The following is a 26,716-nucleotide window of genomic DNA, read 5'->3' as shown; positions in this document are numbered from 1 at the left end:
AAATAACTTTAATACGACAATTTCATAAAGGTTATTTATAGAATACGATATTATCGTAGTAACTATCAACAACAATTATAATGGGAAATGCTATCGTGAGTACAGAGTCATTTTTTATATCTTTAGTTGAATTTTATTCACTCAATGATTTTTTTAATATCTAAATAAGACAAGTATCTAATAAAAAAATTCGTCAACCAGTTAATGAAGATATGGTTTAATTGAAAACAAATTGAAAAATAATGTCGCGATATATTATAAAATATCAATTATAACGATATAAAATTTCTCCCTCTGTACTAGGAAATGGCAACAAAATGTTTTTTTCTAGTGAATGTTTGTTGAGAAATATAATAGTTTTTCAATTTAAAAGTTAAATAGAGGAACATGTTAAACTAAGTTTCAAAAACAATTAAACTTAAAAGTTAACAATTTTTAAAAAAAATATGCAATCATCTATTGGCTATCTTTCTTCTATTGAAGTGTTTACTCGAAGAACATGTTAAGTGACATTTTAAGAACACTCTGCTATTCACATTTAAGAACATGTTAAAAATGCCATGCAGATGATTTATCTATTAATTCTGCATAAAGGTCGCTTTTCTTCGATTGAAGCGTTTAGTAAGCGAACATGTCCAGTGAAATTTTGAAAACATTCTTATAAACAGGTTTAGGAACATGTTTAAGAAGCCAAGCAGAGAAAATTTTTATTTAATCCGTTTACTGACCATCTTTTTTTTCAATTGAAAAGCTTTGGAAAAGAAAATGTTAGGTGCAATTAAAAAAAAAACTTGAATATTTACATTTAGAAACATGCTATCACCCATTGATTTATTTTCATTGCCCAGTTTTCAAAACATGATTTTTAATGAAAAAATATGTCTTGCTACCCTCTTCCAGATGCTTCATAATATTTTTCAAGACTTTATAATGTTTCAATACATTATAAAGTCCATAAAAGTGTACTTTCAATAAAACGTCACAATATTTTTTTTTTTGTTTCTTTATGGAACGCTCTTCCACTAAAATGAATGATGAAGCTTTGACTATTCTTTTCCTTCAAAATATATTTTCTTTAACTGAATTTATCAAAGATTACTTTCAGCTCCTATCAACAAAAAGAAGACAAAAATTAAATGTTTGCTATGTTATCAAAATTTGATATTACTATGATTTAAGTATGGTGTATAAGTTCGTAGATTTTCCTTTTAAATCACGTTTGACACTAAGTTATTTATAAAACCACAAAACATGCAATAGCAAGTCAAAATGAAGTATATTTCATAACTAGTTTTTATTAAGGCTTCAAGAATAACAACAGCAAATAATATCTTTTTCCAGTTGAATTCGGTAACATATAAATGCTATAAATGCTGATTAGTTTCTGAGCTATTTCAAAAGTGTTTTTAAAAAAAAATTCAATTTTATATATAAAAAAAAAACTTCGAATGGCAGAAGAACTGGTTATAAGTTTAAAATCAAATAATTGGGTACTTGCACTTCAAGAAGAAGAACACGAACACCCGCACATGCGACCTACGATGACGGGGGAAGCTGATCGTTTTTAAGCAAAATGGCGTGTTATAAACGATAAACGAAGTTGAGCTAAGTTTCTCCACGTAAGTTAGAATGCTAATTAACGTGAAGTTAATTAAATACAGCTGGCAGCTTCGATACATAATTAGTTCGTTGTTGGCATGGCTTCATGCCTGCCTTTGCGTTAAGTAAGAAATATGCAATAAAAGAATTGAAAGTTTTGTGAAAGAATCCATGTGCAAGAATATAGAATGTGTCACTTAAGAGAATTGATACTTGACAAGCATGGCTCACTCGAAATAGAATGGAAAGTACAGATGCTAACGTAAGCGAATGCCATGTTTCAACAACCAATCAGGATAGAGATTCCACCACTACGTCACTTGCAGGTATCTCATTGTTTTCCTCCGCTTACTTAAAAGTTTTCAAGTTTTCTTTTTCTCTTCTTTTTAGTACATTTAACTATTTTTTTAAACATTTTTGTTAAATAGCTAAATAGTTGTCGGAAAGGCTATTTTAGTTAAGTTTAATGTAGGGTTAGTAGATCTCGCAGAAAAAAAATCGGAGTATTTTTTTAAGTACTAAGCGTATGTGGATTATATTGAAAAACTCCTTTTTGCATTTTTTTTTTATTGTTTTTCATTATCAGAGCATAATAGAAAACTTTAACAGAAATAAATTGAAAAAATATATTTTAAATGAAATTAAACGATCATACACAATTTAAAATTTTTGATGAAAAATCGATTATTTTTTTTTTAATTATTAAGCCGACAATGCTCGAATGGGAAAGATTTTTATTTTAATCAAAATTATCATCTTTCTTTTCCCTAGCATGTATACTTTCGTACAGTAATGATATAAAATAAATAAATGCACAAAATAATTATCATCCGAAATGCCGAGAATACTTCAATTGTAAAATATTAAGTATCAAATTACGGTATAGAGTATCAGCATTAAGAGGGCAATATCAGTAAAATCCCTTTTACCATCAAATCCATTTTTGAAATGAAAGGCATTTTTACCGCAAAAATACTATACCGTAATTTTTACAGTGATATTTATTTAAATAGATTGATTCAGCAATTATATTGTAATTATTACTGTGAAAATTAGGGTACGTCAGATTCTTTTTTCCGTGGTGCGGTAAAAATGGATTTCACGTTAAAAGAATACCGGCACTCTGAACTTACAACGGCAGTATTTCTTACCGCAATTTGATTCGGAATTTCTTACAGAGTAATAGAAACTAAAATATATCAAAATCTAAATAAATAAATATCTTTTAAAAATATGCGAAAGTATACTTCTGCTTAATATAGGTATAATATGCATGATGTCTTGTAAAGACGATTTATAAATATTTTTAAAAATCTCAAAATGAAAATGTAATTAAAAAAAATATTCATAATAGAATAATCAATTGATATTTTAGAGTGGCAAAAAAAATTAAAAAGGTCTCGAAATCTTACAAATCACTAGTGAATAACACTGGTTGAAATTATTTAAAACTGTTTGATTGCTTGAGGAAACAGAAAGGAATTGAAAGGCGAACACCTCCCATCTTATTGAGGCAAACAAACTGGCTTTTATGCTTTACAATTCGCCCTCTTCACTAATAATTCGGTTAATTATCTTTCAAATCAATTATCTTTCAAATCAATTACCTTTCAAGTTCGGTTAATTATATTTAAGTTACTGATCTTTTTGTTTTTTTCTAGCTAAAATATTTATCAGTAACACTTAATATCTATAACACCTAATAACATGTATATAATAACAGCTAATATCAACAACACCTGTGTAATAGTTTTTTCTCATATTCATTTTTAATTAGGATTCTTAAAATATATTTAACGAGCAGTAAATGCAGAAAACCGGCATACTTTCGGCGAACTTTTTCAATCGGATTTAAAATTAACAAACTCATCCTGTACAACAAATTAAATTGACTGTTCATTAACACTCACCCCTGTAAAGTAAATAAAAAGAGCAACATATCAGACTTTATCGTGCAATAATATTATGTAAGAAATTAGCGTCATAGCATTAACTATTTCTTGAGAACTGTTTTACGAGTTCAGATTTTCAAACCAATTTTTCTAATTCGAACATTTATAACTGATTAAAGAATATAAAGAAAAAAAAACTCATTAAATGCTAATCTGAATGTATTACATTTCACATAGCATAAAAAAAGATTGTAAATAATTTTCACAAGCGCATTAAAATGTTCGGTTAAGCATAAAAATGGTGGTAATTACTCCATCGCCCGGGGGGTAATTCGCATACCTGTGGAAATCGTCCAGCCTGTCACATGCTGTAAGATCGTCGCCCACTTGTAGTCTGATAACAATTACCCACCGTTGCAACATTAAATTAGGGGATTTTACGACATAGTGTGAGCACAAACCTGTTTTTTTTATTTTTTTATTTTTTTTTATTTTTCTTAACCATCTTTCTTTTTATTCCATCACCCCTGCTTCTGCGACTCGAACATCACTCCCCCCTCTCATTTCTTTTTATTCTAAAAGACCCCCTTGTTAATGAGTCGTTATTAACGTTCCTCAAATGAGGTCTAGCTGTGTCACGCATGCGCGGAACGTTCAAAAGAAATGTCACCTGTTGTAAGAAAAAAATATAACAAGATAATTCCTTTTTTTCTACAATCCAAGGATTATCCTAAGAAATCACTGGATTTTTTCCAAACTTGTGATGTCAACGGAAACTAATCATGAAAGATATTAATTTGCGGAAAATAATTTTCCACGAAAAAGTTCACACTTTTATTGAAAACAGACAAATTCTGCTGATGCAATTATCGTTATGCGGTTGATTATTTTTGATTATAGCGCTTTTATCAATCAATCATCCTGTTCATAATAAATTTTATACTTTATAAATAAGACGATATTCCAGCAGAGGTAATCAAATTACAATAATTTTCGAGCAAAATGAAAATAAACTAATTCTAAAACCAGCTGAAAGAAAAAAAAAAGGAAAATAATTTGCTTTTTGAAACATTTAGCTTTCTGAGAATCTTACTCTTCACAACTTTTTCGAAGTTCTTTCACCAAGGAAAATGAAAAAAAAAAAAAAAAAAAAAAAAAAAAAAAGCCAAGTGCCTTACACTTAAAGCAAAGCTATAATTTTAAACTGTATGCACCATCTTCCTGTAAAAAATTATCTGAGCTTCAAAACGGCCAAATAATTTAAATATTTCAGAAATTATTAAACTTTGTTAAAATTTGGAAACATTTTCCCACCCAGATGAAAACTATCAAAATCAATGCTTTATTCCTTTTTTCTCAAATTTTTATGCGCTAGATAATGCAGCATTGGAATAAGTTTTTAAATATTAAAAAAGAATTAGACCCCAAGGCTTTTTATTTTCTCAAAACTGTGGCTTTTTGCGTAATTTTCAAAATAAACATTCAAAAAGGGCTGGCTAAAGATAGACTTAGCTTGACCTAACAACCATAAGTAACTGTTGCAGATTCACATTAGTTATGAAAATAGCATATTATTCGTAAATAAAAGCATAATTTAAAACGACTACAAAGCCTTCAAAAAACAGCTATATCATATTCTTTGGTAGTTAAAAATTTACAGCTTAGAGAAAATTACGTTGAAATAAACCTAGCGTAAGCCACGAAATTTAAAATGCTGAAATTGTTTTTCTTCAAAATATGGAATGCAAACTTTCAAAATATCGAATGTCTGATTACTTTTCCACTGAATTATTCTAAGCTATCTTCTCATAATTTGTTAGCATTTTGATAACTTGAAATTTTTTTAGCACTTGAAACTTCATGGTTTACACTAGGTTAACCATTATTTGCCATGGAGGGTTTCTCCTATCGTTTAGTGTCCTCCTAAGGCTTATTGTTTATTCGTATATTTTATAACAGTCGTTGAACAGCCGACCCAAGTTTTGGGTTCACAACTACTAAGGATCAACTACGTAGCCTTGTAGTTTTGAAACCAATCCAGAAGACAAGGGAACTCCTGGATCAACTATTGGGAGAAATTTGCCTTCGTGGAGGGCTTTTTGAGGAAACTAACCAGCATTTGCGTTATATGGAGATGAAAACCCCTAGAATCTCCCGCGGTTAGTCTGTTTTTTTTTTTAAAAAAATAAATTAAAATACTGTTTCTTAAAAATGGACGCCTGTTTTTTAAGCAGATAAGTACTGTTATTTTAAAAGCAAACAGTGTAATTTTAACAAAAAAAAATATTTTAGCATTAATAAAATAATATAACTATGTCAGCATTGTGGTCGGTGTGAACCGAGAACAGAATTCTCATGCAATTTTGATGCAATTGGAGCAATTGATGATTGCTTCGCAATAATTGTTGTTCATGAGCAAAAAACATTGTTTTGTACGAAAATAAGAACTATGTTTTCTTACACTTGTGCCCCCACGCTCCACATTCAACTCTTTAAATTAAATTGAAATTACGAGTAAGAATTATGTTTTCTTACACTTGTGCCCCCACGCTCCACATTCAACTCTTTAAATTAAATTGAAATTACGAGTAAGAATTATGTTTTCTTACACTTGTGCCCCCACGCTCCACATTCAACTCTTTAAATTAAATTGAAATTACAAATAAGAATTATGTTTTCTTACACTTGTGCCCCCACGCTCCACATTCAACTCTTTAAATTAAATTGAAATTACGAGTAAGAATTATGTTTTCTTACACTTGTGCCCCCACGCTCCACATTCAACTCTTTAAATTAAATTGAAATTACAAGTAAGAATTATGTTTTCTTACACTTGTGCCCCCACGCTCCACATTCAACTCTTTAATTTAAATTGAAATTACAAGTAAGAATTATGTTTTCTTACACTTGTGCCACCACGTCCCACATTCAACTCCTTAAATTAAATTGAAATTACAAGTAAGAATTATGTTTTCTTACACTTGTGCCCCCACGTCCCACATTCAACTCTTTAAATTAAATTGAAATTACAAGTAAGAATTATGTTTTCTTACACTTGTGCCGCCACGTCACACATTCAACTCTTTAAATTAAATTGAAATTACAAGTAAGAATTATGTTTTCTTACACTTGTGCCCCCACGTCCCACATTCAACTCCTTAAATTAAATTGAAATTACAAGTAAGAATTATGTTTTCTTACACTTGTGCCGCCACGCTCCACATTCAACTCCTTAAATTAAATTGAAATTACAAGTAAGAATTATGTTTTCTTACACTTGTGCCGCCACGTCACACATTCAACTCTTTAATTTAAATTGAAATTACAAGTAAGAATTATGTTTTCTAACACTTGTGCCCCCACGTCCCACATTCAACTCTTTAAATTAAATTGAAATTACAAGTAAGAATTATGTTTTCTTACACTTGTGCCGCCACGTCACACATTCAACTCTTTAAATTAAATTGAAATTACAAGTAAGAATTATGTTTTCTTACACTTGTGCCGCCACGTCACACATTCAACTCTTTAATTTAAATTGAAATTACAGGTAAGAATTATGTTTTCTAACACTTGTGCCCCCACGTCCCACATTCAACTCTTTAAATTAAAGGTATATTGTTATTACAAATTCCGATGATTCGAGTTTGTTGGTGGCGGATTGGTAGTGATTGGTGGTATTCAAGATTTCATTGCGTGTTCTTTAATGTTCAATTATTTTTTACAAGTTCAGTGATATCAACGCAAATGACATGTGGATCGGTGCTATGTCACCGAATTAGTATTCCTAAAATTATCTGAAACCATGCGTTTATTTTATTTATACTTATGCTTTTAATACGTGTTTTTATAAAATTAAATAATTTGCAATCAACGGTAATTGAAACGAAGAAAAATTTATGTACTAAAAGGTAAAGTTAAGGGTGAAAAGGTACTGATTAATTCAAGGGAACGTTATAAAAGCTCCATACTATTACTCACGCCAGTAAGTTCTTAATTAATTTCGATAATTAGCATTTCTGATATTAATTTTGATAATTAGTCAGGCTTCTGATTTGACTAAAAAGCAAAGTTAAGGGGAAGAAAAGTACTGATTAGTTAAAGGAAACGGTAAAAGAGCCTTATACAATTATTAACGCCAATGATACTTAAATAGTTTTGATAATTAGCATTTCTGATATTATGGTGATTGGTGCTATTTTTAGTAGGTATCAGTTATACTAATAGTGGTACTACCACAGTGTGGTAATTGTCTGTTCTTAACTATGCGCTGAAAGGTATAAGAACCGGAGAAAATTGCTTGACTCTGAAAAATTTTAATTGCCATGAGTTGATTTCGAGATATAGCATCATACCAAATGATTCTGATTACACTTAATCCTTATTTTGATGGGATGAACTTCCAAAAAGTGTTTTGTTTAATCTAATATCGTAAGTAAAAAATTAAGGTCAATAATAAAAATAATGAAAATATTTCAGCTTTATTAATTTTGTCTGTGTATGTTTGTCAGTTTTATGGAGTTAATCAGATCTGAGGAGTCGTTAAACTCCAGACTTTCTTCAGAGCTCGACATCAATACTTGTCTCCGACTTATATTTAACTAAAATTTCCGCCAAATCACAGGAAAGTGTTAATTATTACGATATCATCTTTTGTCAACTTTTTTTAACATTGCTGAATTGATGTTTTGATTTAATTGATAATTTAATTTCCAATCTAATGATTAATGCGAAATTTTTCATCACATGAGTGAGGCCTGTGATAATACTCCAACAATCGAAAAATGTATATAAAGTGAGTTAATTGTTCTAGTACATCAATCTCTAATTAAACTGGATTTTTTTGGCAGTAGAAAATCTCATCAAATACAGCATCAGATACATTTTTAAATCTGCTTGCTATCAGAATAATGTGTTATAATATGTTTATCATCAGAAAAACATATACATCAAATATGTCGATCATCAGGATTACATTTTTCAATTAAATATGTCGATCAATTGATACATTTTTAAATTAAATATGTTTATCATTAGATACATTTTTAAATCAAATATCTTTATCATCAGAAACACTTATATGTCAAATATGTCGATCATCAGATGCATTTTCAAATCAAATATGTTTATCATCAGAAACAGCTGTATACCAAATACGTTGATCATCAGATACATTTTTAAATCGAATATGTTGATCATTAGTAATGCATATGTATGAAATATCTGGATCATTAGATACATTTTTAAATCAAATATGTTGATCATTAGTTATCCATATAAATGAAATATCTGGATCATTAGATACATTTTTAAATCAAATATGTTGATCATTAGTAATGCATATATATGAAATATCTGTATCATTAGATAAATTTTTAAATGAAATATGCTTATCACCAGAAACACCAGTATATCAAATTTGTCAATCATAAGGTACATTTTTAATATAAATATGTTTTTTTCCCATTTTGAGCTGTAAATAATGCTGTTTACTCAACTTAATTTACATGTTTAAATGCATTTATTGTTCCGAAATTGCATTTCAAAATTTTTTTTAGAATCTATTTCATACTGATAATTATTATAATTTAAACAAAAGGTTATTGACATCAATTCACACGGTACAAAAAAAAATGAAAAATAATATTGTAAATAGTTACGAACGGTTTCTTAACGAAAACTGATTTATATCACTTGTGTTAATAACATGCAAATTCAGTAGAAAAATGTGTGTGGTCTGCTTTTCAATTTTAAGAATACACAAAATCAAACACCTATTGAAAGAATTCAAAAGTTTTAACCAAGTCCTATAGCGAGAATTTTTTCAAAAGCCGAATTGTTATAATCATCGCTCTCCCTTCAAAACCATGCATAGATCTCTGTAATATGTATTCTTACAAAAGCAAATATTAAATAATATACAGTGGAGAAGTAATTTATTTCTATACAATTTTTTTGAGCGTGAGTTCTTTGTAACTTGTGACTCAAAGCGTGAGAGACACTACCTACCATTTTTTTTAAAAATATTCTTTTTTTTTGTAAACGTTCTGAAGCTTAAATGCTCAACTCTAGGCTACACTGTGCGATTAAAAATGAAGATGATTATAATTTGTTGGGAAGCGGGAATTGAATCGTGGACATCAAAGATGGAAGAGACACAGAGAACAAGAAAAAGACGCGGAGAACTAGTTTCGGTTTCGGTTAAGTTGTGACGAGGGAAAGTGTAAACATTGTAAATAAATTAAATATTTTCAGTCGTTTAAAGTGATGCATTTTCCTGCATACAAATCTATTCATTAATAAATTATGTACTACTTAGATCGTGTTTGTTTCAATATTTTACATTATGAATGAAATATCACAGCATCTCTGGAACCCTAAAGATACGTGAAACATTGTAAAGTATTCTGACGAGGGAAAAGTATACACGTTGTAAATAAATTAAATATTTCAGTCATTTAGAATGATATCTTTTTCTACCTATTAATCTTTTCACTAATAAGTTATATGCTTTTTAGATATCGTTTGTTTCACTATATTATTTAATGAATGAAATATAGCCGCATCGTCTCCGAAACCTTAGAAACATAAACATAGTAAAGTTGCAAAGTATACATGTTGTAAATAAATTAAATATTTCAGTCGTTTAGCGTGATGCATTGTTATAAATACAAATCTATTTATTAGTATATTATGTGCTGCTTAGATGGTGTTTGTTACAATATTTTGCTTCATGAATCTAGTATAGTAGCGTCCTTGGATCCCAAAGGTTGCATGAAGCATTGTAAAGTTGCAAAATATTCTGAGGAGGGAAAGGTATACACATTATAAATAAATTAAATATTTCAGTCGCTTAAAGTTATGCATTGTCATTCATACGAATCTATTCATTAATATATTATATTCTGTTTAGATCGTTTTTGTTCTAATAGTTTACTTTAAGAATGAAATATAGCAGCGTTCCTGGAAACCTAGGTTACGCGAATTATGCTTAAGAGTTCCTTAATAAAAAGAGAAATACAGTGGGTCTCACTATAATGAATTTCTCCTTATGACATAATTTTTAATCGGAGCGTATAGTAAATTTAAAAATATACTCCATATTACGAAGTGGTTTTCTGTCTATAACGAAGGTTTTTGTCATTTTCGAAGAAATAGGAAATAGAGAATTATAGTAATGAATTTTTCCTTCAAACGAAATTTTTTTTATTATGGTGAAGCATTATTTCATTTTTTCATGGATATTTTATGCTTGTTCTCGAAATAATTGAATGATTTCAACCTTATAAATAAGTTTTAAAACTTTTATCTTTTCAATTTAAGTTTTTGTTGGAATTTTTCAGGCGTTTGTATTTTCGATTTCTGGCATCGTTAGAATTTTTAAAAAGTTTATCTTTTTAACTTTCATCAATTTCAGAATTTTTAAGAAGTTTACTTTTAGGATTTTTATTATTGTGGAAATTTTTCAGGATTTTTATTATTGTGGAATTTTTTTAGGATTTTTATTATCGTGGAAATTTTTTAGTTATTTATCTTTTGGATTTATGTCAGTTTCGAAGAAAGTTGCAAATGAAAATTATAATTTCTGTGCAACCAGCTAGCTCTCCCAAGTGACTTTTTTTCTTTCTGGAACCGCTAGTATTATTTATTTCAGAGATAAAGCATAACAATTGAATTAATTCAGTATGATGGATTCTAAGTTTTACTTTCAGACACTTCTTTATAGTATTAATTACTATACTTTTAATTAAACTTTTTTTTATTTTACTTTTAAAATTATCCTGCCGACTGAAACTTTTGAAAACTTTAATGATTTACTTTAATAACTGCAAAATCTCCAATCCTCAAGCAACAAAATTTTCTCAGTACCAAATTTTTCAATATGAAACAATGGATTTAATTTTAGAGAGATAATGTAGCATTGGACATAACTTTTCTTTAATCACAAAATTTTTTTTAAGAAAAAAAGCGGGAAAGAAAAACGCTAGGTAGATGATAATCATATGATCCCCTAATTAAACATGACAATATATGATCTATTAATTGATCACGTGTATGATACTTATATGCTTAAAGAACTGATCGTGAGTATAACACTATGTGATCCATTAAATGATCACGGACGTGATATTTGCATAATAAATTGAAAATAAACATGAAAAAGAGAACATGAGATAGATGAACATGGATGAGAACATGATTTATTGATTAAGCATGAATACGATACTTAAAGGATTGAACATTTGATAATGATTATGATACTATACTTCATTACGATACTAATACGTTTCATGATTATAATACTTGTATGATTCATGAATGCGATCCACTATTTCATATTTTAAACAAAGATTATGATACTTGTATTATTTATGAACATTATCCACTATTTCATATTTTAAACATTGATTATGATACTTGTATGATTCATAAACATGATCCACTATTTCATATTTTAAACATTGATTATGATACGTGTATGATTCATAAACATGACCCACTATTTCATATTTTAAACATTGATTATGATACTTGTATGATTCATAAATACGATCCACTATTTCATATTTTAAATATTATGATACTTGTATGACTCATAAATATGATCCACTATTTCATGTTTTAAACATGGGGATACTTGTATTATTCATAATACTTGTATTATTCATGAATATGTTCCACTATTTCATATTTTAAACAATGATTAGGCTTAATATATTAGCTAAAAATAGCATTTTACGGATCAGGGAAAAATTTCTTTCTGTAATTGTTGTCAGATATCATACAATAAAATTATTAAATTATAAGTATTTACCGTGAAATGTGTACTTTCTGAAATATGGGTGAGTTCCCTTTTTCCGGTAGCCGACGGTTGTCTTCTCACTACTCATTGAATATGTGGGTGGGTTCGGATCTTGAAGAGCAATTATAACTTCAGCCACCGAGAGGAAGGTGAGAACAAAGGAATCAATCTTTTGACCTTCTGCTGCTTTTGGAGCCCTTAAGGGAAGAAGAAATAAAATAAACGGATGCTCGAAAAGAAGATTGCAACAATAACCTACCCATTTTCATCTCAACCTTTTCTATTCCATCCCCCCTCCCCTGTCTCTATGTTGGAAAGATTCTGCGTTTACAGCTAAAATGTATCGGGTGTCATGCATTCTGTGCTGTTTGATAATTATTTCCGTATTCCCAGAGTTTTGCTTTTTTAATTTTCTTAGTGAATGAATAAAGATTTTATCGTGTATTCACAATGTAGATTATAAGCATCGAAATATAATGAAGGTTTAGGCATGCCAAAACATTGCCATTTCCTGCACTTTACCAGTTTATCTTTTTACAAGGTTAAAAGCATTATCTAAATTTTTGTAATGCTTGCTAATACAGGATCAAATAATTGATCATGAACATAATACTCACATGATAATGAATATGATACTTATATGATCATAATTATGATATACATATATGATCATGAATATGATACTTAGATGATCATGGTTATGAAATATGTATACGACCATGATTGTGATATACATACATGATCACGAATATGAAAATAATAAGGTCATGATTATGATACTTATACAATAATGTTTATGATATACATATATGATCATGTTTATGAAATACCTGTATGATCATAAAATGATCATGATTATGATATGCATATATGATCAAGAATATGATATTTATGTGATCATAATAATGTTACTTATCTGAATCCCGTAAAAGATGTTTGTCTGATTCATGAATCAGCCATAATTATCAAATTTCATATTCACACATTAAATTAGCATAATATATGAAAAAAGAGAGTTAAGAGATAACGAATGATAAGCAAGAAGAAAATATTAACCTTCCAATTTTTATGTCAACTGTTTGATTTTTTTTTTTTTTTTTGACTCTATTTCGAAAGTTTTAGTATTTTTAAATGTAATAAAGTGTAAGATTTTGGTAGTCAAAACTGTCCTCTCTTCGGCTTAAAATTTCCAATTAAATGATTAAAATAAGCAACAGCTAAAAAATAAAGGTTTATGTGCTAACATTTTATACTATGTTGGAAATTTAAAGCCACGTTTAAATTTAAATTTACTACAACCATTACACTCTGTAAAGTTTGGACTACATCTTAATTTTTTTTTTCCAGCATGAACAAAAACGTAGTTTAATTTAACTCTTAATAAAGGTTGCAGCAAATTTACACTAGAATATGGTTCAACATATTGATATTAATGTTCAACGCTGAATCAATTTCTTCTTGCAACTGTAACAATTTACAGTTATCTAGAGTTAAAAACATAGTTTATAAGTTATATAAGCTATTTTCCCTTCGTACAATGCTCAGAAAAAAAACACGACCAAAACTACCAGAATATGGTAAAATTTACTGTATTTCTGGATCTATGCGAACACCAAAGAGCTCGGTTATTTTTCCCGAAGTGCTTTGGTAATGATTTTGGTCAAGTTAACAATAAAATATAGTGTTATAATATGTGATAAAACTTGGTAAATGCGGCAAAATTCGTAATTTTATCACGATTTCTTACATAAAAACCATTTATTAAGTTGAACTGATTTTTCAGTTTCATATTTGTTTACTAACTGTTTGGTAATAAAAACTATAATTTTTAAAAGCCATAATTTTCGGTAAACTGTTATCATATGAACTGTTATATTAACTGTTATATAATTGTTTTACTGAAAAATTAGTAAATGAATGGTTTATAAGTACCATATATTTTGGTTTTATTATCAAAATGGCTTTATTTATTTATTTATTTATTTTAACAATAAAAATCATTCCCATACAGTAGAATACTTTTGCCAGAATGTTTTTCACCATAAAAAATTCACATGTTTTATAGACATGCTAACTCTCTAGCCTTTGTTGTCAGATGAATCAATAGTCAGATTTTTCAATTCTTATGACAAAATCATCGTAGATTATCATTATTTTTATTATTAGTTTTAGAGTAACGTCATTCCTTTTTAAAAATTAGTAGATCTGCAAATGAAAATTTAATTATAGCCAGAAAACTTTAAACATTTTAAAATGCATTATACTTAAAATGCAAAATCCAATTTAGATTGCAAACCAATTTCTTTAATTAATTATCATGAGAAAAATAGGTGACTAAATGTAATCATTTTCACTATAACACTCAAGAGCTCATTATATAGTTTAAAATAAAGACCAGCAAATATCTAAACAACGGCTTGAAGTTTTATGCGCAATATTTTATATCTGCATTCAACTCGCTTGTAACGAACCTACGATGATAAATATTTTTTTAATTATTTTGTGACATCAAGGAGATTTAATTCATTAAGCAATCAGCATACATTAAAATAACTCCTGATTAAATCAATTTATCTGCACCTGCTATTCTGCTATCATGCAGCACTTTTTCTTTCCTTCAAAGTGATTATTACAATAATCATTATCAATGGTGATTTTTAATCACTTCCGAAATCGTTGACAAGTCACCTTCATCACATCAGTGCATTGTTCGAGCCCTTCACTAATTGACCTCACCAAGAGAGTGAGCCTCCTTTATGAAACAGTCTCAAAATATAATCAGTAAAAGTGAATGCTCAACTTTATCGGGACGTTGGGCAGCCAATCTGGCGACTAATGAGCAAACTATTGTCTCAAGCAATCACGGTCACAATCTGCAACAAAGACGGACACTGGGGACCTTCACAACTCTCTTTAGGATGACTTAGAAAAAAACACCTTGGCCTAAAACAATTAATTCGAAAAAGGAGTTAGTGAAAGTAACTCAAGGTCGGGGCTCTGATACAGAATCGAGCATGATCGTTGTGTTCATTTTTTTATCTGATGTCTGCTTAGTCAAAGAGGTATAGTTCTTTTCAAAAAGCCCACAATGAAAGAAGTATCTGGTGCTAGATTATTGCTCAGCAATTTAAAGACGAGCTGCTTTTGTCTTCCGATGATAAAAAGAGGGATTCCATTTTTCTCTTGTAGCCTTTTGTTGCGATTTTATTAAGGTTCATTATTGAAGGATCTCTTCTTTCGGCGTGGATGCCTTTTCATGTGGAAGATTATTGATTCTTTTGTTGGTGGTCGGTGTCGTTGGTTCTTTTGCTTGTCGGTAGATTGAATCATCGTGGGAAAGGTTCCGTGGGCAAATAGACGTCAATGAGAATAAAGATTTAGTTGTATTGTTCAGATGAATTCATTTTATAAATATTCGATTTATTGGTTTAAAAACAAATTTTAAATGGTGTTATAAATCCAAATGAGTTTTGAGGGTTTAATATATGAGAGCAGATTTAGTATCAAGATCGATAAAAAAACGTCATAAAAACATCATAAAATAATCAACCATATTATTGGTAATTTGAACCATAATATCGCGCTAATTTGCTAAAATTTTCCCGGAAAAAAAATATATATGGAAAATATTAAAATATATAAATGTATAAAATTCGGTCCCGAAGGTTTTCAAGTTTAAAACACACCAGGCATAGTTATATTGCATAATTATAAGATTAATTATAATTATATTATTTATTAAAATCAAATTAATTGTAAAAATATAACAACTATAAGTGTGAAAAAAAAAACAATAAAATGATTTTGGTCATCATAAGCGCAGTATTTTTCCCAATAAATTGAAGTACCATGCCACTTATATGGCAGCATTGGTTTGTTAAAGGTTAAATTGGACCATACTTCGATTCAAGTTGAACCATAATGTCATGTAAATTTATAGCAAACTTAATAAGGTGTTACATTAAACCATGCTTCATTCAAGTTGAACCATATAGTCTCGTGTACTCAAATTTAAAAAGAACAATAAAATAGTTCAACTTAGTGAACTATATTAAAGTTACTGTAAAATTGAACAATATTATGGTCCAATATACTCTAAAACTTCGAACAGTGTATCATCCAACTCGAAAACTTACCCTAATGTCGCAAGTATTGAGATTTTTTTTCTCAAATGAAAAAATTGTGATTCACTATAACAACCACCTCTAAGTAGATTTGTTAAACGGTTTATAAGTAATGAACTAAGTTTGTGTTTGCTGAGTTTGGATACTTTAAACTGCATTTGCGAAACCACTGGGTGCTTAAACCCTCTCAAAAAACAATCTCAACCGCACGATATTCCGCCAAGAAGAACACGTTAACTTTGTTCAGTGTCAAAGGTTCTGTAAATGGGTGAACAGGAATTGCTTCTTACCATCTCCATGGCAACGTAAGACAATAGCAAAATACATTTTTATTCCTCAAACCTCAATTAAAAGTGCATGGTGGGTCATTCGTGGAAAAAATCATATCTATCCAATCCAACTTAATTCCAGTAAGCCAGTAAAATTACTATATTAATCTGCAAATGCAGAAAACAGTGCAAATATATAAATCTCGCCCAATGTTTGCCGATGGCGAATTTCCTGGACCGATGGTTATTAAGAACTTTTTTTTTTTTTTTTATACATGTGAGCTGTTAATCCCGCATATCTCTTTCTTCAACACCTTTCTTCGTTTTTAATGATAGGGAGAAGAAGGGGGAAAGAAAAAGAAAGAAAAAAGGCTGTTGCCCGTAACTTGGCACGCAAGTTTCACGAAAAGGTACATTGAAAAAGATCAGTTGTGATCAGTTAAACACACGAAACAAAAGCTATTCTTAAATGAAATAAAAATGCGGGAAAGTGTTATGAAATTAAATGAAAATGTAACATTGCAATACTGTTTTTAAATACTTACTTTCACATCACGTTTATCTTTATTTCTCTTTTCTTCATTTGCATAAAAAAACTCCGCAGAAACCATTTTTTTTAATGGTTTAAAAACATTCTTATCCACTTACTGAACAAGTTAAAATTTTAAATAAAGTTTTGTAAGTTAATAATTCTCATTAGGCCTTATGGAAATACAGTGATCTCTCACTTATGCACCACCTCTTTTATCCACCTTTTTCATTTATACGACGATTTTTATAGGTCCCAGTACATTAGATAGGGAAATAATGATAAACATCCTTCGTTTATGCGTCGCTCTAAAAATAAATTTTTCAATTATGCGCCGAAATTTTAGGCTAGCATTTTAATTTTTTTATCCTTTAAATATTTTTTCTTTAAAAAAAAAAGTTTTAAATTAAAAATGAAGCAAATGAGCAATCCTTGTTACAGATAAAAAGAAATATATGTTGTTAGATCCTATTGAATTTGCTTCCCCCTGTGACCTTTTCATTTTTGCTGTTTCTGGAAAGACATTCCTTCTAAAATTTTGAATAGGGTGTCTTATCTTTCACACCAACAACAATGAAAGCCCATTAATCTTTTAGAAAATGACCATTCCTGTTGTCCAGAGGTTAGTTTTACTCCCATGCTGTTTTCTAGAAAAAGAAGACACCTGGAATATGACAGATGAAAGAGACCGCGATCACTTACTTGCAATCAGATGGACATTATGAGTACGTAAAAGGAGGTGATCTGTTTAGTGAGGGAAATACTTGAACATCTTATTGTGCAGTATATTATGACGTCAAGTACTTTTCTTAGATATTTATCATGTGATGTTTTACCCCCTCCCATAAAACTCAAATTATTTGTGAAGAAGAGTTCATTTATATCTAACTGAAACTTGTGAACGATGAGAACGTGGGGGATGATACTGACGAGATGATAAAGTTCCTCCAAATCACACAGCAGTATTGAAAGCTTTAGACAATATTCCTGACTATTTACAATTTAATTTTGCTTCTGAAACTCCCCCTTATCCCATTTATATGAATAACGTTTGAACCCAGTTTTTGAATAACGTCGGCAAAAACAAAAACAAACATGTATTAAGATTATTTTGTAAGAAAATAAATTGTCTTAAGGTATGTTAAATTTTTTCATTGTATAATTATAGTAAATACCAAAACAGTATAAATATTAACATTTAATATTTAGAAACATATTTATTCATATTGTCACTGTAATTTATGTTGCGTTTTAGAATTTTGAAGTTTTTCACTTATGCTCCTCTTTCACTTATGCGCTTTTTTCTCCTGGCCCCTTACACCGGTGCATAAGTGAGAGTTCACTGTATATTAAAACTATTAAAGATGAGAAAAAAAAACATAGTGGCAAGAGGTTTGCCTTTGACTAAGTTTGAAATAAATTCCGGGGTAAGTTCACAAGTGAAAATGGCCCTTGCAGCAAATCACATTATAACTCGGTAGTTGCATTTCAGTGAGATTAAGGTAGACCAAACAGGGTATTTTTTCCCCGACAAGTTTAACAGTTAATAACTCTAGAACTAATGTTGAATCTTAATTTTTTTTTATCCTTTGCACTCCCTACATTTTGTTCCTCATACTTTCGTAATTTCAAGTTTCTAAGTCTTATCGATTTTGTGAAGCAAAGCAAAATGTACCGTAAGATAAATAAATAAATAATAATTTGCGGAAATAAGCATTTAAAACTGGAATAACTTTCAAACAAATTTTTTTTTAAAAAAAGAAAAGAAAAAAAAAACTTTGTGTTAAGTTTGTTAACAAATAAGCAAATAAACAAATATGACCTGCTCAGTATACCAAACTTCCACTCTAATTGCATTCATACGGCCTGCTAAGTATAGTATTTTTTCCCTACAAGTTTAACAATTCGCAATTCGTTCGTAAATCCTCGAAATATTTATTAAATGTTAAAGTTTTTGATTTAATTGTACTCCCTGTATATCTCAGTTTTTTTACACACTTTTATAACCGTTGTTGAACAGCCGAAACAATTTTTGAGTTAACGACTTCTAATGTTCAACTATGTAGCCTTCTCATTTTGAATCTGATCCAGAAGACAAAGGAACTCCTGGATCAAGTGGTGGGAGAAATTTGCCTTCGTGGAGGACTCTTTGATGGAACTAACCCGCATTTGCGTTGCATGGAAAGGAACACCACGAGAACCTCCCATGATTATCCTGTAGGCTAGGGGACTCTAACCCATGATCCGTCTACCACTGAGAAATTTCACGTCAGCATTGTGGTCGGTGCAAGCCGTTTGAAAGGCGAACGCTCTGTCCTCTGAGCTATCGCGGCTCTTTACACACTTTTGTAATTCCATTAAATTTTACAGTTTTTTCGCTGCAAAACAAAATGTAACGTTATGTTGAGCACTCAAACAGCGTTGGCGGCAACTGCCCTAACGATTTTTCTAATACAGCAAGAAAATTTTTGCGAGGTTATGCATAGAATAAAAATTCAAAGCTGGACTAACTTGTCATAGTTAAGTAAAAAAAGAAGAGAATTGAGAGAGAATTAAACTAAAAACGACGTTATTAACAATTTCCTCACTATTAAATACTTGCAACTATACAATTATCATTTTTTATTGTAACTAATGATATTTTTATTTTATTTTCAGAATCGATTTGAAAAGTAAAGTTTGCAAGCAAACTTTTGAAGATTGCAGAGGTCATACTTTAATTGATTCACTTACATTGTGCCTAGTGTAATTTGGTAAGATATCTTTCAATAATTTTGAAAAATAAGTACTGTGTTTCAAAAATTGTTGAGAATAAAAATTATAACCCTGAAAAAAAATCGATTTGAAAGCCATGAATACTGATGGCTGCTATACCAATCATACAAAAGTGGTATTAAAGAATTTTGAAGACACTCGCCCTAGAAGCAAATAAAGTGTAACTTCCATTTAGTTTAATGTTATGTATTCTATATAAATGCATATTCTTAACGCCAGGGGTTTCAATACATATTTTAGTGCTGTATAAAAATTAGAATACATTTAACAACTGACTAATGATATTAAATAATATAAAAAAATTATGTAATAATAATGATTGCAAAGCAATACTTTTCGTATGCTACGTACTACTTTAGAAATTTAAAGTGTAATAGAAAAAAAAATAATAATAATAAATATGTACCATGTAAAGAAAACAAATAGAAATTACATCATTTGTCACTCCGTCACTAAAGAAAAGAATGTACTTTTAATTTTATTTGAATTCATTTAAATAAAATATCAAATGACAGTTTTCAATTTAATATTTATAAAGCAATTTTTATAAAGCAATTTTTCTTTCGGCAAAATAAATTAAAATTTGTAAGTATTTTTCAATTCTGGAATGCTAATAATAGCGAAATGATTATTAATTTGCTCTAACGGAAGTAAAATTAAACATCTTGCAAGATTTACCGAGATTTTGCACACGTTTGTTAACGGGCAAATTTTATTCCTTTTCCTCATTATGACATCAAAATATGAGTAGCCCACTTTACATTCATCAGCATAATGGTTTTTACAGGTTAAACTTTAAGATAATTCTTCTTTTGAGAAACCTAAGAGGAAACTGTAATATTCTCAGCTAATGGAATATCGAGAAAAAAAACTTCAAAAAAATATCAAAAAATTCCCCAGGGAGATTGTGGTTTGTAACTATGCAACGTCCATATTGTTTTACGTCAATAATATTACAATTCCACAGTTAAAATATGAAAGACTCGCATATGTATAAGCAAAAGTATAAATTACTCTTGATACTATGTTTTACTTGCTATGTCTGACTAATGATATGCCAAATAAAATATGACAATGGAAATACAAATTTCTAATAACTTCACAACTTCTTATAACTTGATGCCACATCGGGATAGCTCAAAAAGATATTATTGTTTTCCACTATGGCAACATTGGGTTCGAATCGCAGTGATGGTGAGATCATACTTAACACAGGGCTAGCAAAAAATAGCTCCAATGGTGGACATGGGTTAATTCCACAGAAAAAATGTGTAGGAGAGCTCGTTCTAGAGCTTAATATGAAAGTTTTGTTGTCTTTTTTATTTGTTTCAAAAATTAAGCTACGGAGTTGAACATTGCTTATAAGCATTCAATATAAATCATTCATGCAACAAAAAAACAAAAAAAGAGTAAGCAATTGGATACTTTCAACTTGAGAAGAAGAGATTATACCTAACCATGTTATTTAAATCAGATTTATAATAATTGGATACCTGTTAGTGACGTCATACGTGTGTGTAAAACATGATTGGCTTCTAAATCGACACATACTACGATTTACCTACGATGATTTAACTTACTTCCATAACGTAATTGTTGCAATACGATATTTTTACAGCCAAGATTAAGTTTCGAAATTAAATGAGAAAATGAAATCGTGGTTATTATTTAGTTTATGGAGTCTGAACTAATCTATTACTCCAGTATCTATACTAGCTACCCATATTAATATACTACCAAAATATCGATTACCTGTTATCATAATACCAGAAGTATGTGTAATCACAATTAATTAAGCCCCACTGGTGCAATAATAGATTGGTGATTTTTTTTACTGCCTCCGGATACAGATGCAGTAAAGATATTAACAGTCTACTGTAGTAGCAGATACCGAAATTCCAAATTGTCTTGTGTAAAGTAGTACCAAAATTGAACTACATTGCTTGAAATAAATGAAAATCAAGCCAAATCTAACGCTACTCTTAGAAAATTAAATCATTATTGGATATTTTTAGGCAGTACCAAATCTCGGAAAGAGATTAAACGAACTCAGAAAAATATTTATTGAAATAATAAGCGAGACTAAAGCTACTTAAGCAGATTTGAATCAAAACTATCAAAGGGGAATTATCACCGCCGCCTCTTTTATTTAATAATCACCAAAGAGACGCTCACCCAATGTTTATCACTTATCTTAGTAATAACCCATTTGTTGCAAGCTGTCATCTGTCTTTAGACCAAGACTATGGGCTAGGGGAAGAGGGTAAAAGAATACTCTTAAAATGAAGCCATATCACCTGCTGAGCCTATGAATAAGAAGGTGGAATAAATCCAATGGCGAGAAAACACCCTGATAACTTGGCGCTTTTGGCTTAGTTGATAGCTGGTGAGAAACGCTTGTCAATTATTATTTTTTTTTTCTTACTTTGTTAATGCCAAAAATGCGTGTTCTTTCGCTCTCAGTTTTAACTTCGTACCTTTTCGATCATTTTTCTGCAAAGCAGGTGGAAGTAAACGTCTATAAAGATCTCAGCATTAGATTATTATTTTTTTTTTACGGAAAAGAAATTTGTTTTGGGGGAAAATAGACCATTAGTAACATAAATCGATTTACTGGGCATCTTGTAGCATCAGAAGCTGCAAATAAAATAGGTGCAAATAATTAAAAATCTAAAATACATGTATTTTGCAATCTTATAAGAGTGTTGGGATGCTTTTCTCAGATTTAATAAAATTATTTATACCTAAATGTATTTTATTATATGTATTGTATATATTGTTACGTATTGTTAAGTATTTAATATTAGTGATAATTTTTTGAAATATTAATTTAGAATATCAACTTGCTCGTAATATATTGTATCTAGCCCTAATGCTTACGCCAATCTTAAACGAAAAATCACATGCATTTTATTTCATATTATTCTAATTATTGTACACTGCCTAAACTGTCGTGTAATATCTCTCTGAATATAATGTTGATCAACCTAATTGTGTGAGGAAGCACTTTATTTCAATTTAACACCAAATCAAGCCTTCATTTACAATTTAAATAATATAATTTAAAAATTCAAATCTGAACACACTGTAAAAAAATAGATACTCGAATTTCACGAAACTTTTTGACAAAACCGTTTCTTGATACACGCTCCAAGCGAACATTTCATCAAAGTGACAAACTAAAGATCTTTTTCGAGAAAACGAATTTCGTCAAAAGAAAAGAAACCTATCGTCATTCTAATTAACAACTACGCACAATGCAAGGGGACGAGCTTCCGTGTTGAGGAAACATTTTCGTCATAAATATGACAGCTCGCGTCTCGTCACAAATCAAGTGATTTCGTGACGAAATGATTCTCAAAATTAAACGAATATAGCTCAACGATTGCTGAATCGTCAAAACAGAGAGTTTTATTTCTGAGAGCGCAATTATAATGCAATAAGCTCACACCAAAGTCTCGTCCATTGACACCATACGAGAATAACTTTCACTTCCAAACACACCGATGCTGAGGAAACATTTTCGTCATATATATGTGAGCTCACGTTTCGTCACAAATCAAATGATTTCGTGACGAAATGATTATCAAAATTAAACGAATATAGCTCAACGATTGCTGAATCGTCAAAACAGAGAGTTTTATTTCTGAGAGCGCAATTATAATGCAATAAGCTCACACCAAAGTCTCGTCCATTGACACCATACGAGAATAACTTTCACTTCCAAACACACCGATGCTGAGGAAACATTTTCGTCATATATATGTGAGCTCACGTTTCGTCACAAATCAAATGATTTCGTGACGAAATGATTCTCAAAATTAAACGAATATAGCTCAACGATTGCTGAATCGTCAAAACAGAGAGTTTTATTTCTGAGAGCGCAATTATAATGCAATAAGCTCACACCAAAGTCTCGTCCATTGACACCATACGAGAATAACTTTCACTTCCAAACACACCGATGCTGAGGAAACATTTTCGTCATATATATGTGAGCTCACGCTTCGTCACAAATCAAATGATTTCGTGACGAAATGATTATCAAAATTAACGAAATATAGCTCAGCGATTCCTGAATCGTCAAAGCAGAGAGTTTTATTTCTGAAAGCGCATTTATAAAAAGCGCAACGAGACGCAATAAGCTCACACCAAACTCTCGTTTATTGACACCGTGCGAGAATAACTTTCGCTTCCAAGCACACCGATGTTGGCTAGCTTTGTAATATTGTCCTTAGAATGGTTAAATTTGAATGCAAGGTAAGTAGAAGTCTTTTACGATACTATATATACACCAAAGCAAAAGGTCTCTGTTAGAATATACATGCATTTTATTAGTTGCGTAATAAAGATGTTTATATTTTAATTTTTTAATTTCTGAGAAATGTATTATATAATTTTATTATGCATAATTTCTATCTACTTCCTTTCTGTTAAGAATAGTTCAAATTCCTCTTAATATTCTCTCTGTGCTCCGTGTATGTTTGATAGATAATCTAATTTTATTTAAAGAATTAGTGTGTATGTGCATTCTAAATTAACGATTCTTACTTTATGTATTGTATCGTAAAAATAATTTCACTGACTCTTATGTGTATGTTTTGTTAAAGTTATTTTAAATTTAATTGCTGCTGAACAAAAAAAAAGAGGGCGGCTACTTTATATCAAGTGGTGTAAAAGAGCATTTTTGGAGTTGTGGAACACTTAGTGTAGCACCATTTTGATGTAAGTAGTTACCACTATTTTTGCAGTTTAGATACACGTATATTTTTTGCAGAGCACAAATAAGTGCATTCTAAACAAATTAAACAGCATTGATATAATAATGCAAAAGATGAAAATAACTATTTTTACTCAATGCGCAAAAAATAAACGAAACACCCAGAATAACTTTTGATAGAATGATCGGACTTTTTTATACTATGAAATAATCTTAATTGTTCGAGAGGTGATCTTCAAATAAAATAACTAATTAGTGCAGACGATGCTATAAGTCGCGAAACAAGGCTCAAAAACCTATTTTTTCTGAATAAACATAACTTTATATTTCGTTGTTGACGGATTTGTATTTTTAACCCTAAAAATATAGGGGTAAACGGATTGTTTGATTAAATATAAGTGAAAACGATGTTGAAAAGGTAGGAAATTGTTCCATTTGTCGTCACTTTTCGACCGAGTAATTTAAAGAAATTGAACGAACATATTTTATGAAAATAATCACATCCTTATGTTGCATTTTTTGTAAAAAGAATTCAAGGAAGATAAATACTTAACTGTTTTTATCAATTTTAATGAAAAAATATAATCATAAAATCTAAAAAATGTTTTTGAATACTTATAGGAAAAGGTTTCTTTCTTAAACAATGATTTGATTAATTGCTGATCATCTTGTCTGTTTTATGACGTAGAATAACGTGATTAACAACATTTAGTTCTATTTGATGTAATTAATAACATTTCATTCTTGAATTTTGTAGGCTCGAAACTTCTTTCTCCTTTCTGAAAACTTGCAATTAATTATGTCTACTCAAATTGAAATTAAAATGAGGAAATGAGGAAATGTGGAAAAATAAAAGTTAAAATTTTAAATAAATATCTGTAATTAATGAAATAATGGAATAAATATGAAAATTCTGGACATAACAGATTAAATAAAAATTTTAATTACATTTTTTATACTTGTTTAGATACTAGTTAAAACAGCATTTTTATTTATTATAACAAAAGACGCTAAGCTACGTGAAATGGTAATTTTTAAAATAAGCAAAAAATTAAATACACTGAGTGGCAACAAATAATTGTAAATATGTTTGATAAATTGGGACGAAAAAACAAAACTTTAAGCGGAAAAAGCGAAGTTAAAATGCTTTCTGTTTGATTTTTTCCCTTTTTATTTGTAAAAAAATAATAACAAAATAAGAAAGGTAAAAGTTCATAGTAAGTTCGAAGTAAAAGTTTCCGATTCATTATTAAATAGAATTCTAGCCGTTAGCCACCTTTTGACGTTATATATATATATTAAAAAAAATTTCAAGCAATAATTTCTAGATGTAAATTCGAATTAATTTTTTTAAGTAATAATTATTAAACTTACGTTCCTATTGCCATTAATTTTTTAAAATTTTAAAAAATGTTTAAGCCAATCATAACTGAAATTTAAAAAAATTCTCAGTAAAATTTCTACACAAACTGTAACATTCAAATCACATGTTCAAAAACAGTTTGAACAAATGCATTCACTGGTCAAAACTCTTAAGTAGCTATTGTTAGACATAAATTCGAATAATCTTTTTTTTAAAAATAACAATTCTTAAGCCTAAATTCCAATCAACGAAAATATCAAACAAAAATATGATCAAACAATTGCGCATATCAGAATTTGAATCTACTATCATTCAGGTGGTGGTTATAATTGTTAAGCCTAATTTCAAATTACGATTTCTTAAAATAAATATATATATATATATATATATATATATATATATATATATATATATATATATATATATATATATATATATATATATATATATATATATATATATATATATATATATATATATATATATATATATATATATATATATATATATATATATATATATATATATATATATATATATATTAGGAAAGAAATTGAAATTAGGAAAGAAAGATAACATAACTTAAATAAAACACGTTCTCAGAAAATTTCTGAACAAACTGAAACATTCAAATCACTTTTT

General features: G+C 29.4%; 1 protein-coding gene and 1 long non-coding RNA gene across 5 annotated transcripts in view; one reads left to right on the top strand and one right to left on the bottom strand.

The window, feature by feature from the left end:
- The window catches only part of LOC139426203 (uncharacterized), a 355,230-nt gene that overhangs the window by 221,350 nt on the left and 107,164 nt on the right, over positions 1 to 26,716 (bottom strand). For both annotated transcript variants that reach the window (XR_015429597.1, XR_015429598.1), the window contains exon 3: positions 12,307 to 12,491. This is a non-coding gene — a long non-coding RNA (uncharacterized LOC139426203). The remainder of the gene's footprint in view (positions 1 to 12,306; positions 12,492 to 26,716) is intronic.
- Positions 1 to 26,716, top strand: part of LOC107449509 (paired box protein Pax-6) — a 198,361-nt gene that overhangs the window by 72,307 nt on the left and 99,338 nt on the right. For all 3 annotated transcript variants that reach the window (XM_087152983.1, XM_087152986.1, XM_087152985.1), the window contains exon 2: positions 19,875 to 19,969. The gene's annotated coding sequence lies outside the window, so the exon portion shown is untranslated. The remainder of the gene's footprint in view (positions 1 to 19,874; positions 19,970 to 26,716) is intronic.

Source organism: Parasteatoda tepidariorum, chromosome 10, assembly GCF_982258835.1.
Source record: "Parasteatoda tepidariorum strain Cologne lab strain chromosome 10, Ptep-v5.0, whole genome shotgun sequence".
Classification (NCBI taxonomy): domain Eukaryota; kingdom Metazoa; phylum Arthropoda; class Arachnida; order Araneae; family Theridiidae; genus Parasteatoda; species Parasteatoda tepidariorum.
The sequence above is the reverse complement of the archived record's forward strand: the minus strand, read 5'-3'. Positions and strand labels throughout refer to the sequence as shown.